We start from the raw sequence: 15,511 nt of genomic DNA, 5'->3' as shown, positions 1-15,511 counted from the left end.
TAAAATTGTGTTCCAATTTTTACTGTTAGATATATTATTATTTTGAAATTATTTAAGGTATGCTATAGGATAAAGTATTAAGTAAATAAGTAAGTGGTTTAGGAAAGAAAAGTTTCCATAGAGAAGAAAACAAGTATAAAATATTAAAACATTTTGTGATTTTAAATTTGAACTGGAAGTATCAGTGAGCACTCATGATTCTACCCACTTATCCATCCAAACAAAAGATCCTACTAATTTCCCTAATCTTAGAAAAGGCTTAGAAACAATGACTATCTAGCAGAGATGAGTACCCCAAAGTACTATCTTTCACTAAAAGGAAGAAGGGCTCCTTGGAAAAATGGCTGATTCTAAATCTAAAACAGAAAATTTTCAAGATTAGCCTGGGACTATTCTTATGCCAGAAAGCAGGAGCTATCAAATTCTTTTTTTTTTTTTAAGATTTTATTTATTTATGTGACAGAGAGACAGCCAGTGAGAGAGGGAACACAGCAGGGGGAGTAGGAGAGGAAGAAGCAGGCTCCCAGCGGAGGAGCCCGATGTGGGACTCGACCCCGGAACGCTGGGGTTATGCCCTAAGCTGAAGGCAGACGCTTAACGACTGCGCTACCCAGGCACCCCAGAAGCTATCAAATTCTAATGTGGTCATTTAAATGGATGTATGATACAGCTTGAAGGAGGTCCCATTGACCTCAGACAAGGTGACTTGAACATCAGAAAGATTTACACAGAATATATAAAAAATTATGAGTTCATGATGAGACAAAAAATAAAAAATAAAAAATAGAAAAACAATACCAAACAAAACCCACTAGCCCCAAGATACTGATTCCAATGGAGTTTTCTAGGACACCAACTCATTACTCTGACAACTAACAAAAAAATCAGGTATTTTTCTACCCAAATAATAGTTGAAATAAGAATGACCTTTTTTTTTTAAATTGAATTACAACTGACATAAAATATCCTATTAGTTTTAGATGTAAATCACAGTGATTTGATATTTTATATATATTTTATAAATGAATGCCAGAAAACAAACCACCCAACTGAGTGATAGACCAAAGACTCTAAGAGACACCTCACCAAAGAAGAGATCAGATGGCAAATAAATATATGAGAAGAGGCTCCTGCATGTCATCAGGGAAATACAAATTAAAACAACTAGATACCACTAAACATCTATTAGAATGGCCAAAATCTGGAACACTGACCACACCAAATGCTGGTGAGAATGTGGCACAACAAGAAATCTCATTCACTGTTGGTAGAATATAAAATGTAATGGCCACTTCGAAGACAGTTTGGTGGTTTCTTATAAAACTAAACATACTCTTGTCATATGATCCAGCAGTCATGTTCTTGGTATTTTCCCAAATGAACTGAAAACTTATGTCCATACAAAAATCTGCACATGGATGGTTATAGCAGCTTTATTCATAATTTCCAAAATCTGGAAAATAAACTCTGAAACATTCAGACAGTGGAATATTATTCAGCACTAAAAAGAAATAGGCTATGAAGCCATGAGAAGACATGGAGGAAACTTAAATGCTTATTACTAAGTGAAAAAAAGCCGACCTGAAAAAGCTGCATACTGTATGACTCCAACTTAGGACCTTAAAAAGTTAAAACTATGAAGCCAGTAAAAAAAAAAAAAAAAAAAAAAAAAAAAAAAAATCAGTGGTTTCCAGGGGTGGGAGTGGTAGTAGGGATGAATAGGTAAAGAGGATTTTTAGGACAGTAAAATTCCTCTGCATGATACTATAACAATGGATACATGTTTGGGGTTTTCTGTTTGTTTTTTGATCCATGTTATTATATATTTGTCCAAACCCATAGAATGTAAAACACCAGGAGTGAATCCTAATGTAAACTACAGACCTGGGTGATTATGATGATTCAAAGTGTAGGCTTATCAGTTGTAACAAATCATCACTCTGGCGGGGGTGGCTGATAATGGGAGGGGCTATGTACGTGTTGGGGCAGAAAGGGGCACACATATATATCTATATCTTTCCCTCAGTTGTGCTGTGAACCTTAAAGTGCTCTAAAAAATTAAGTCTTAATAAATTTTAAAAAATGTAAGAGGTCTGTGATTTGGGTCAACGTAATAGTGTGTTTGGCAATTATGAGTAAAAATGAACTGGCGCCTGGAGATACGGTCTGAGTTATCATTATACAGATGGAAGGTGAATTAATGGTATTCTTGTCTTCTTGGTCATGAACTAATTCAGAAAATGTGATAAAGCCTGTATATTTAGCCTTGGCATAGACATGGTTATCAGTAAGGTAACTCTATTTTCTGTGGAATGATCTGAGAGAGCCCAAAGTAGCACATGGGTCATACCACAGTGCTTTTGTTTTGCCTCCATTTATTTGATCCAGGCTCAAGATACATTATTTGCCTGATTTGGTTTACACCTTTGTTTTCCCCATGAAATTTTTTAAGTATACAAGGTGAGGGACCAGGTCTTATTCAGATTTGTCAATCTCTATTTACTAAAGCAAAGAATTATTCAGAACAAGGATAAGAAAATTCACTTGGACTCACACATTCCAGGCCCGAAAGAAGCCAGGTTACCTGCCTATTTATAAAAGTGGAATTAATGCCACTTCACAAGCTTACAGATATGAAGATGGCCACAAAGTCTCAGTGTGTATAGCCTTCGTGGAATTACATAGTTACAGAAAAATCAATCTCCTGAAACATTCTCTCAGCAATAACAATGACAGCCCTATTCCGTTTCTTTAGCTAATCTGAATGTGAGTTATTGACTGTGTGGAGGTGGGAGGCAAGAAGCAGCTGTTCACATGGGTGGTATACAAGATAATCTTAAAGATTCTCTGCCCCAAATTATTTTCACTCTTTTCTATTTCTTATGCTTGCAAATCCTACATTGTTAATACTAAGAAAAGCCCTGATTGAATATGGAATAAAAATATAAAGTGATCTGCTTCCAAACTGATAGTAACTTGGCCTCTATGCTCTTCCTACCTCACTGCTGCTTATGCTTTTCTTGTGAGCTGCACAACCAGGCAGAAAAGACCAACTTCCTAGATAACAGAGGGTTCCTTAGGAATGGGATGGCCTGGGTTTCCATGCTAAAAACTCCAAACAAACTCTTAAGATCCATTAACATAATTACATTCTTGGTGGTGAAGAACTGATCAATAGAACCAATCCTGGTGGTGACAGCTCTGGGGAACAGTGGGCCAGCATAAAGATGCTGTATGTCTTTTGAAGGAGGAAAGTAGAGAGACATGTTTTATTCTAGGTTGGAAACTGCAGATACCCTATTTTTCTTCCTTTAAATAACAAATTCTGGGATTTGGGAACAGATGATTTTATCCAAATTTCAATTCATAAAATTTCTCATATGTCTAAGCAATTTCTGCATTTGACTCAAGAGGTACATGTCATAAAAATCACCAGAATTTTTTTTTAGAATATTAGAAACATACAGAAATCTCAGCAGAGATACTGTCATACTATCTATGTTTTGATAAACAATACATTTCAAAGCTTTTATATTTTATTCACCCAAGATTTAGCAAGAAATAATTTGAAGAGGCTAGTGACATGAATGGATCCTCCAGGAGGAAAGAATATCTATCCCTAGTTTTCAATTATAACATCCATGCAAACATCTACATGAATGGATATGAACAAAGGTTTGGACAATTAAAATGCTACCAGTTACAGCACAAAAGGGATAAGAAGTATGCTTTTCTCTTTTCAATCAATTGTATTTTAATTATTAGAAAACAAAATATTCCAATGAACATCTGTCAGGACTATTTTGAGTCATTCTTTAGAATGTTTTAATGTTTAATTAAAGGTTTGTTTTCATATTACCCCAAACACTATTCATTGGGGGTACAGACACAAGAAAGGGACTAAACATATTAATATGATTAATATCTAATCAATAGGTATTAATTGATATGTAGGAAAATTGAACATATCAGTTGAGCCTATTTATGGCATGAACTAATTTAAAAACCAACAAGCTTTGGAATGTATACATAAATAAAACAAATGCAAAATGTAGTCTCTCAGGGCACCTGGGTGGCACAGCGGTTAGGCATCTGCCTTCGGCTCAGGGCATGATCCCGGCGTTATGGGATCGAGCCCCACGTCAGGCTCCTCCTCAATGAGCCTGCTTCTCCCTCTCCCACTCCCCCTGCTTGTGTTCCCTCTCTCGCTGGCTGTCTCTATCTCTGTCAAATAAATAAAAAATCTTTAAAAAAAAATGTAGTCTCTCTTTTTACCATACTTTTAGCAAATGGAGTAAATGGGCATAGAAATATAAAAAATATGTAAGCCAGGGATTAATTAGTCACTTTACAAAAAAAGAGGCTTTTATTTTAAGAAAGTATTTCTGTAAGTATTTTTTTTTCTTTTTTTTTTATTATTATATTCAGTTAGCCACTGTATAGTACATCATTAGTTTTTGGTAGTGTTACAGTGATTCATTAGTTAAGTATAACACCCAGTGCTCATCACAACATGTGCCCTCCTTAATACTCATCACCCTGTTACCCCCTCCACCCACCCCTCCCCTCTGAAACCCTCAGATTGTTTCCCGGGGTCCATAGTCTCTCATGGTTCATCTCCCTCTCTGATTTCTCCCCCTTCAGATTTCCCTCCCTTCCCCTGTGGTCCTCTGTGCTATTGCTTATGTTCCACATATGAGTGCAACCATATGATAATTGTCTTTCTCTGCTTGACTTACTTCACTTAACATAATCCCCTCCAGTTCTATCCATGTTGATGCAAATAGTGGGTATTCATCCTTTCTGATAGCTGAGTTAATAGTCCATTGTGCGTATGTATCACATCTTCCTTATCCATTCAATCTGCTGAAGAGTATCTCGGCTCCTTCCACAGTCTGGCTATTGTGGACATTGCTGCTGTGCACAGTGGGATGCATGTGACCCTTCTCTTCACTGCATTTGTATCTTTGGGGTAATACTTAGTAGTGCAATTGCTGGGTCATAGGCTAACTCTATTCTTAACATCTTGAGGAACTTCCATATGGTTTTCCAGAGTGGCTGCACCAGCTTGCATTCCCACCAACAGTGTAAGACAGTTCCCCTTTCTCCACATCCTACGCCAACATTTGTTGTTTCCTGTTTTGTTAATTTTTGCCATTCTAACTGGTGTAAGGTGGTATTCATTATGGTTTTGATTAGCATTTCCCTGATGGCTAGTGATGTTAAGCATTTTTCATGTGTCTGTTAGCCATTTGTATGTCTTCCTTGGAGAAGTGTGTGTTCATGTCTTCTGCCCATTTTTTGACTGGGTTATTAGTATAAGTATTAATATATAACTCATTTCATAATTATTTTATACATTACTACCTTTAAAGGATGCTAGTAGCTGCCCCCATGAAATATTCTTGTATTGCACCAGGAGACAACTTATAAAAAATTCTTGAATGATGGTCAGAAATATTTTAATCCTCATATGTCTGTTTCAGTGGGAGTGATGATAACCAAAACAACAACAGCTGTCAAAAGTACCATTTTCCCAAATATGTCACATAAATCATTAATATGAATTGATTTTATGATGAAAGACTGCAGGTCAATTTTAAGTATAAGAAAATAAGTCACATGGCCAAATATTAAATAATGGACGTGAAACTTCTTACTAACATTCTTTTTTATTTTAAATTCCTTTTCTGTACTTTTTGTTACCTGTACGCCTACTTTTCCCTATCTCCTCTATACCTATCTCCTCTATACCTGTCTCTCTGCCCTCTACCTTCTTTCTTCTACTTTCATTCCTTGCTGTCCATACCCAGTGACATTTCCAACACTGCTTTATTCTCTGTTAGCATTATTATATATAGATATTAATAAATTAGTATCTTTGAGTATATTAGAGTATAGCAATATACTCTTCCATAGTCCATAGTCCATAGTCCATATGGACTATGGAACTGCCAGGCTATCCAACTCACTGGGCACATCAAAAGGCTTATTATCTATGAAACAAGCAGCTACATCCATATTTTAACTTTCTTGTATTTATATGATCTAAAGGAAATTTCTCAGAGTTTGACTTTATTTCCAGAGGATCAATCTGAACACTGATTTCAAACTCTGAAAAATAAGTCCTCCCGATACTTCTTAGCTAGACAGGTGAATAATTACTAATCAATAGATAAGGCGGATAAAGCAGTTCTCATGACTTCTAGTTACATTTATCTACAACACACCTGAGGATTTGATATGGTAAATACACAAAGAAAAACATGGGGAATAGTGTTTAATGTAGGAAAGGACTCAAAATAAAGGAAAAATGCAATGTTCTAGAGTAAAAGGGTCTTAAAATAGTGCCTCTTCCCATCTGCAAAATACACTATCTCAACTTAGCAGGCACAGTCATTGCTGATTTTCCCGCTGTGTTATAATCTGTGTTGATTGGAGTCCAAGAATAGGGCATGTCTGAACAAGACTGGTGAGTGAGAGTGGTCAAATAATACAACCGTCATAGATTTGCAGGTGCGGGTTTCCAGATTCCAGTGGTGCCGGCCACTCGTGACACCACCATAAAAATAGCATCACATGTTTATATTGAGGCCATTTATCTTGAAGACTTTGGAAGCATAGCTAATGCCACAATGCCCCAGGTAGTACATGAGTCAGGTGTTTGAATAGTTATTTACTTAACCAATTTTGGATTTATTTGAATGAGATTCTTAAAAAGTAGATGCAGAATATTAATAATGAAAGTTATATCACTTGTTTATAGATAAATAGAACCAAATATGGAGGTGAAACAATAAACGAGATTTTTTTTTTAATCTCTGAGTGAGGATATACAGAAAATACTATATAGTCCTATTTTCTTTTGGCTTAACCAATTAAACAACTCGATGTTTTTGGCTCTTCCTGCAGCTCTGACATCCCTAGGTGTCAGTTTCTTGCTCACCCTGTTATCTCCTCTACGTGGTCAAGTTTACACTACCTCAACTGAGTTACAAATGTCTATTTATATAAAAAGACTATGGGTAACCTTACGCTGTTCATTCTCTGCCCTACGTTGCTGTAGTTTTACTTTGTGTTTTCTACTCACTTAGGAATCCAGAACATTGGAAAGATAGAAGAGGTACCTGTAGATTACTTGTATTTTGAGAAAACATTATTTGTACAGGTGATTTCCAAGTCTAACCACAACACCCCTTTGTGTGTTAGCAAAGGAGCTGCATCCACAATACTAGAACTCTATAGCGCTTCCCCTTAAAAGACCCCAGGACAAGGGAGTGCAGTCCAGTTACTTCTGTTTACTTATGAGTAATCTGACCAGTTTCAGTGATCAAAATCATACAACTTGTTAGAGACACGAGTAAACCAAAGCCCCAGGTTTCTAGTTCCAGTTCTGTGCTTGCCCTCTGTCCACTGTAACCTACTTACTCAAACAAATATGACATTCACTGCTCTTGGAGTATAGACACGGATGCTACTGGAGGAGTTTTCAAACAATCATATCATAAAGAGCAATAGCAATTGAGCTTATAGAAAAAGGAGCACTTCACAATATTTTCTTACAACTATTTTTTTAAGAAGGGGAAGATTTTATTAGATGATCTCTATTGTTCCTGCTAGTTTTAATATCCTTGGAATTCATGAATCATCCTAGAACACATTGGTATGCAGCAAATGGCAAGAGGCATGCCTTTGTAAATTATAATGTGTGATAGTGCACATTGACGGCTGAAAACGTAGAATAAGAATAACCATCACAGTTGAAATGAGTATTTATTCTCCCTTTAATGTTGCTATATCTCATACTATCCTGCCCCCACTATTTCCCCATTTCATTCCCCATCAATCCACATAATGTGCTCTGTCCATAAATGCAGCATGGTGGAATCAAAAGAGAATGGGCTTTGGCATATGATAGAAATAGTATTTGAATCCAAGCTGTGTGACTTTGAACCACATACTTAATATTTTTCTGAGTCTCAGTTTCTCCCGCTGTATCATATAATTAGATTACACCGACGTAAGTCCGTGGAGGTGCTTATGGGGATCAGCAATCATAGGTGGAATATGCTTAGCATAGCATTGTGATATAATACTGATAATAATCAGATTCTTCTGAGTTTTATAAAACAAGTATTCTGCAAATTTAAAGGGTGAGGAGAGAAGGAGGAGGCAGAGGACTCAGCTGTGTCCCTTCAAACACTTTATTGCAAAACTCACTTTTCTCTTTGCTCTTAGAATATTCTGCTCTGCTCAAATGCAAGGGACAAATGTAGTTCACTGCTATTTTAAAAATTCATTTAAAGCATGTTTACTTTGGTTGACTCCAGCATTAGCGCTTACAGTCTCAATTACAAGGTTGTCTGTCTGACTAGCTGAAATATCTTAAGGCCTATTTGTTATCTTGCTCTACGTTGCTTATACCTTATATCATAAATGAGTTCACATTGGTTTCAGATGAAAGCATGATGGGACCAAATGTTAGATTTAGTTAATGAAGTGTAATTGTGGCTAGTTAAAATGAAGGCCTAATATCAAGATACACCAGTTAGAGAGAAGAAAAGAAATTGAAGAGAAAATAAAATATGAAAGAAAAGTTAATCTAAGCCAATGAGCAGTATGCTTGATATTCCTGAATTGAAAGCAGGTGGAATGAAGGAAAGGACTATAAAAATTGTGAAAGATGTGGAATAAAAAGTTTTCCTAGGAAAAAATATATTAATTTGTCTTTCGTGGCTCCTGTTTTCTAGGATTAATGTGACTGTACTGAATACATTTTTAAAATTGTTTTTGAATCCATTTCTTAAAAAATTATTTCACAAGCAATCAAAGTAATTTATGTTTGTTGTAAAAATTTCAGGATATGTGGAGAAACAAAGAGGAGAAAACTAAAGTTTTCCCCCAAGATGAATACTGTTAACTTCTGGTATCTTTTCATTTCTTCTTCTTTTTTTTATGCATAATCCATATATAACCTTATTTCTTACAAAATGTGGATGTTAGTGTGCAAACAGCTTAAAATACTTCTGGTATGGTTTTTATGTATATGTAAAAAGAAGAAAGACTGTATAATGAATATCCATGTGCCATTGACAATTATCCGGATATGGCCATCTTGCTTTATCTCTACCTTCTGCTATTCCTGCAGTCTTGAATTATTTTAAAGCAAATCCAGATGATCTATCATTTCATCCACAAACACTTCAATATTTATCTCTAAAAGATAAGAATTCTTGCACAAAACAAAACACAATACCAATCACTAACAAATTAACAATAATTTCTTCATATCTTCAAAGAACCACATTATTATTATTTTTTATCTGGCTTCTCTCTGACAATATCATGGTCATCCTTTACTCACAATAAAAGAGTCTACTGCATAGAAATGGTGAACTAATTTGTATTGACAAAAAAGTATATGAGTGCCTATTTTCCTATATTTCATCCGAAATTGTATATTAACATTCTTTTCTTTTTGAAGATTTTATTAATTTATTTTAGAAAGAGAGGTGTGCATGTGCCAGCTGGGGGAGGGGCAGAGGGAGAGGAGCAGAATGAGGAGGAAGGGAGGAGGGAAAGGGAGAGAGAATCTCAAGCAGACTCCTTGCTGGGTGCAGAGCCTGAGGGCTAGGTCTCACCACCCTGAAATCATGACCTGGGTAGAAACCAAGAGTCAGATGCTTAACTGACTGAGCCCCCCAGGTGCCCCAGTTTTAACTGAGAGTAGAAAAAAGACAGTCTACATAGGATGTAGTGCTTCACTGGCATCTAGGAAATAAGAGGAAATTCTAAATATTTTTATAGAATGAACAATGAAAAATTGTGTAAATGAAATAGTGATACCTGTGAATTGCAAATTTTTCCCATTTAAGGTTTGTTGAGGGCTTGTCAGAGAACAAAGCTACCTTTTCCCAAGTTCACCTCTGCGTACAATCCCTATACTATACCTTTTACTTATTTAACATTTATTTAGCCCCACTATGTGCCATGTATTTTGCTAGGAGCTAGTTATATGAAAAAGAATATGATTTAGTTCATGCCCTTAAGGAGTTCATAATTTCACTGGCTGCACTTTTTGTATTTTGTTGTAATTATCCGTTTATGGGTCTAAATCTCTTCCCAGACTATGACCTTCTGCAGAGCAGTGTCCATGGTTTATTCATATTCTAATCCCTTGTGCTTAGAATAATTCCTGACACATAGTAGCTGCTGATCAATGAATATTTGTTGAATTCCCTGTGAGCAGAATCCCATTATTTCCAGGGTCATTTATACCCGTACTCATCTGCCAAGGGGAGATAAGCATTTATTGTTGCAAATGAGTGACTTTTTCTCCCATGCTCAGGCCATGCCACACAACTTTCTTTGTCTCCTACAAATCCGCTCTCTGTGCTTCTTCACCCATCCCATCCCTCCCCCACATCAGGGCAGCCCTGTTTCCATTACATCAATGGTTTCCAACTCCCCAGCCTTTTTCCTAGGAGGCTTTCTCAGGCTGGGTGTGTGCCTCCACACAAAGTCTATAGTCTTCTCAAAGTGGCCTGCTGTGATACACTCTCTTCTTTTGTCTTCTAATGACTTCCTTCCTTCTAAGTCCTTCTAAGTCTATGGTGGTGGCTGACTGGCAGCTAAGAGCCCTGGGTTCCTGATAATCTTTTGTGGTTTTCAGTATATGTCCCATCCACTCCTTTTGGAATAATCTTTTTGTAAATAAAACCTCTTCACATTATACTCTTTTAAGTGTATCATCTATTTGTTTCTTTTTAATATTTTATTATTATTATTATTATTATTATTATTATTATTATTACTACTATTACTACTGCTTTTCTGGAGAGTATGCACATGCCGGGGTAGGCTGGGAAAGATAAGTAGGGTAGAAATAAGGTTGTGCACATGCAGGAAAGCAGTTTTCTGTTTGAAGTTATCCAATAGCTTGAAAAGTATGTCCAAAGATTGAAGAATACTTTGGCAGAAGAATCAGTGAAAATAAGACAGGTAGAACTTGAATACCTCTAAAAATAAATGGGCTCAGAAGGTGCAGTGATCAGTTGGTGAGTTACACTGAGTTGTGTTAATTATTTATTTTTTATCTTATCCCAACATTAACTATGCCTGTCCTGGGACACTGAATGGTTTTTTTGTTTCTTGATAAGTTAACAAGAAAACCTATGTGCCATTATTTATCTAAAGGTGATACTGCCTATCCCAGACAAAGAATTCTATTCTACAAGTATTAGTTGAGTTACAAAAGCCCTAAATTTAGAGATATTGATGGTTTGGAATATATTGTTGCTCAACTTGTTAGTTCATCTAAAGCACAGTTAGTATTTAAAATTCAGAGGCGCCTCAGTGGCTCAGTCGTCAAGCGTCTGCCTTCGGCTCAGGGCGTGATCCCGGCGTTCTGGGATCGAGCCCCACATCAGGCTCCTCCACTAGGAGCCTGCTTCTTCCTCTCCCACTCCCCCTGCTTGTGTTCCCTCTCTCACTGGCTGTCTCTCTCTGTCAAATAAATAAATTAAAAAAAAGAAAAAGAAAAAAGAAAAAAAGATATACTGCAGGTTTGATTTTTGTTTTGGTCAAAGGAAGATCTATATTATAGAAAGCCTGTAAGCGTGCAGAGCCGAGGAAGGCATGAGACTCTTGGTGGAGAAGCTGTTAAAGTAACTGCAATAGGCACTTGATGTCACTCACCCCAATGTCTTGATATTGAAGTGATTTTTTCTATATGTTAGATGTATTTATTTGAAGCATTAGTACTATTTCATCATTTCCCACTGAATAAACTTTGGTAGAAAGATGTCATGGACTGGGAAACTAGTCACTCTTGCTTTTAAGTTACTATTTAATTCATGACTTTGCTATTCCCCTTGTCTCCTTGGATTGCCTCATGACACTCCGTTTCATTAATAATAGAAAGGTCTCTAGTGTTAACACACTTCATTTTTATGCACTAAAGTTCTTTCTGTTGGCATTTGCTGTTATTTCTCCTGAGTTGCTTCTATTTATGATGATACCATTGTGCTTTGAAACAATAAATTTTCTTCAGAAATGATAAAGGAACACTTTTTAAAATTCTGTATTAGGAGTAATATTTAGTCTTTATTTTTAAAGACTTTATTTTTAAATTTTAGTCTTTCTTAAACCAAATAATATATTTTAAGGAAATTTCATTTGGTAGTACATATAGGTTGTTCTAGATAGAAGAGCAATGGCACTCTCAGGGAGTTATGTCCTCTGTGCCCTGTCACTTAGAGCTCTGATAAGGCCCTGCAAATGTGCAGTGCTAACCAGGCATGGGTTCCTATGTTCTACAAATAAAAAGAGAGTAAATATTAATAAGAAGCAGCCTTGAACTATAATTGTGAATCAAAGCAAGAAAGTAATACTGATTCTCAGGAGAAAACGTAGTAAGAGCTTTAAGATTTAAAATTCAACTTAACAGTTGTCTGTCCATTTTATGAGAAGCAAAAGCATTTCCATTTGCTCTCTTAAAACAGTCCTATTTCTGACATGTTGAGAGCTTTGATTATTTAGGGAATGATCTAAAGCACATTTAAAAGATTCAGTGGCTTTTTATGAAGTCTGGATTGTCTTTTCTGTGAAGATCAGGGATTGTATCAGAAAATTAGATTAATTATGAAAATTTTTCTTATTTTATTTTATACACTACAAAATCATTCCCTTATTTAAAATATGGACTATAGTCCTGAATTTACAATATGCACCCAAGGGAGCTACATTAGAGTACACTGACCTGAGTGCCAGATTAATGCCTTTCTTCTGAAAGACTTCATAGAAGGGGAGACCCCCTCCTTTCCACGCATTCTGCTGAAACCACTGCTTGACTCACGTAAGGATTCAACCAAAGGGAAAGGACCACATGTGTACAAAAATCAGCCTCATTAGGTTTCCTATTTTATAAATGTTAGGAGTAAGTAAAATGTCAGGCATTTGTTAAAAAGCTATCCTTAAATTTAAGTATTTTCAATAACATCAAATATTATCAATTAAAGCCTAAACATCACTCAAAAGCACCAGACAAATCTTGTTCTTAAGGAGAGGGAGACAAAGCTTGTTTTTTTTCACTCTGGTTCTTAAATTAACTTGGCTCCAGAAATCAAACTGTTTTAAACCGTTATAAATAATTAACCAAAACCAATGTTCTACATTTTTGAAGCTACACATTTTTTCCCCAAAGCATTAGCTTTAATTTCAGGAGAGTAGTCTTTAAAGAGAGAAGCCAAATGCTTCTTTAAAAAGCTAAATATATGACTTCCTTTCTCTCATTAATATGTTCTTGGCGTTGGAAAACACATCTTATTTAAATAACTTCTCACTAATGGCCTCCGCAAAACTCCCATCTATCTACCTTCTTTCTGTATGTCTCTGTCAATTCAGTGGTTATTTACTATATGAGTCAGTTTTTATTTACAAAGCTAGAAAATTTTTAATGCGAGAAATATGTTACCTTTGAGAATTTATGTTTTGGATTGTGCTCTTGATTTTTCTTATAGGATCGCCTTACTTTTCCATTTTAAGGAAAAAGCCTTTTAAAATTTGGTAAAGTATTATTTTGAGATAAAATGAATAATTGCTATAATCTAATGTTCCAGACTTTACAATCTAGTGACTATAACATAAGAGCATGCTTTCTTTTAATTCCCCAATGTTTTTCGCTTGAACACCTACCAAACTAATCACTGGAATTCAGACTTATTTACTTCTGAGAGTTTTCCCAGGTCCTGCCTCACATCTGCTCAGGAACAGGTGGCCTCCTCATCACACTGCTGCCTTTGCTGTTGGTCCTGCTCGAGAGACCATTAAACATATGAGCTCTCCTGTCCTCTGAGAATGACAGCTACCACCACTGCCTTTCTGATCCCATACAAGCCTGATGCCTGCTCTCCTCCCCTGAAATAGGACGTCCCCCTAACTCCCTGCAGTACAGTGGAGACCGGGTTAAAATGATAACTAGACTCTATTAAAGGGTTTGGCATCGTGGAAGGAAAGTGCAACAAAGGTGGTAACTCACTATTGCTCTACAAGTAACTACTCTGAGAGCAGACAGGACCTCAGATCTCTTACTGGTCCAGCTTCAGGAAGGCAGACAGCTCACCGGGAATGTCTCAGAATATCCATGACTTGGCCCTGTCCACATTTCAAGGCCTAAAGTGAAGGTGCTCACCGCACTCTATGGCCCCAAATCCTCATTTGTGGCATCATGTTGGAACTCATCCAGGATGACTGACACTGGGAAGATACACTCTCTTCAAGGAGAATTTCCACACCTAGCCACAAAGCTGTGATCTCACCTTGGGAACCTGAAAGCCTAAAGGTTTTTCTGCCTTTAGCGATGCCTTATTTGAATACAATCATCCAAGTGGGCACGGGTTGGCCTTAACCAGTCCAGCTTTTTAGTAGCATGAAGTGGAATTAGAATTGGGCCAATAAGACTTCTTAACCTCATCCTATCCTTGGTTTACATTTCAGATACTCAGATAGGACAGACAAGTCTGCATATACGCTGCTGTTGAGACTTACAGTTTGGCTCAAATCCTGTTCGTCAAAAGAAACATCTGCTAAAAAATACCAATAAAAGCTCGTCTAAAATTTCCCCAGTTTACACCATTAAATGTTAATTTCCCATTCTGAAACACTGACTTTGGAGTTTTTTCATTGAGTTCAGGGTCTTCTTCCAAACAATGAGTTGGTACTCCTCTGTTTTTCCCTAAGAACAAAGTAACAGGCTTCCTCGAGTACCCCACCCAAGAACGCAGGCCTGTTTTGTAACTCAGAAAGTAGCACGTTAGGGGTCTTAACAGGGATTGTCAACAGCGGAGACAACAGTGTGAAGAGGAGGCCACCACGTTTCTAAAAATCTCAAGTTTTGGAATCCAGAGTACCCTATAAAATAACTACTCTAAAATTCAACTGCTGCCTCAGAACAACAATTTTTTATTCTCACGCGTTTCCGTTGGGCAAGGCTGACTCCAGAGTCTGGGCTCTGAGCTACAGGCTGCACGGTGGGTGCAGGCCCCCTCGAGCTCCCTCACGTGGGAGCCCAGGCTAGAGAGGCTACTGAGGCACGTTCTCCTCCTGGCAGATCCCCAGAGTGCAAAGGGCCACTCAAGTGCATGAGCACATTCAAGCTCACGTTCGAGTCATGGGTCAGAGGAAGACAGACGGCCAAGCCCAGTGTTAAGGGACGTGGAAGATCACTTAGCCCTCCTCTCCACGAAGCTGTGGTAAGGGTGTGAATGCATAGTCTACAGCAGGGGAACAGTAATTTTGTCCAGTCATTCAGTCTCCTTTCCTGGACCACCACAGACTTTACCTAGCAACTCTCTGTGTCTAGCCTTGCTCCGCATCCTCAGTATTTATAACTGATTTGGTCACTCCTCTGCTTAAGCCGATAGTTCCATTTTAGGAAAAATATAAGCATTTTAGTAAAAACAACGAGTTCATCCTGGTTAGTTGTACAGCACGGTTCATTTCTATTATTTGT

At 37.1% G+C, this 15,511-nt stretch overlaps 1 pseudogene; it reads right to left on the bottom strand.

Annotated features, from left to right (window-relative positions):
- Nucleotides 1–15,511, bottom strand: part of LOC100468142 — a 117,534-nt pseudogene that overhangs the window by 81,923 nt on the left and 20,100 nt on the right.

This window comes from Ailuropoda melanoleuca, chromosome 3 (genome assembly GCF_002007445.2).
Source record: "Ailuropoda melanoleuca isolate Jingjing chromosome 3, ASM200744v2, whole genome shotgun sequence".
NCBI classification, from domain to species: domain Eukaryota; kingdom Metazoa; phylum Chordata; class Mammalia; order Carnivora; family Ursidae; genus Ailuropoda; species Ailuropoda melanoleuca.
The sequence above is the reverse complement of the archived record's forward strand: the minus strand, read 5'-3'. Positions and strand labels throughout refer to the sequence as shown.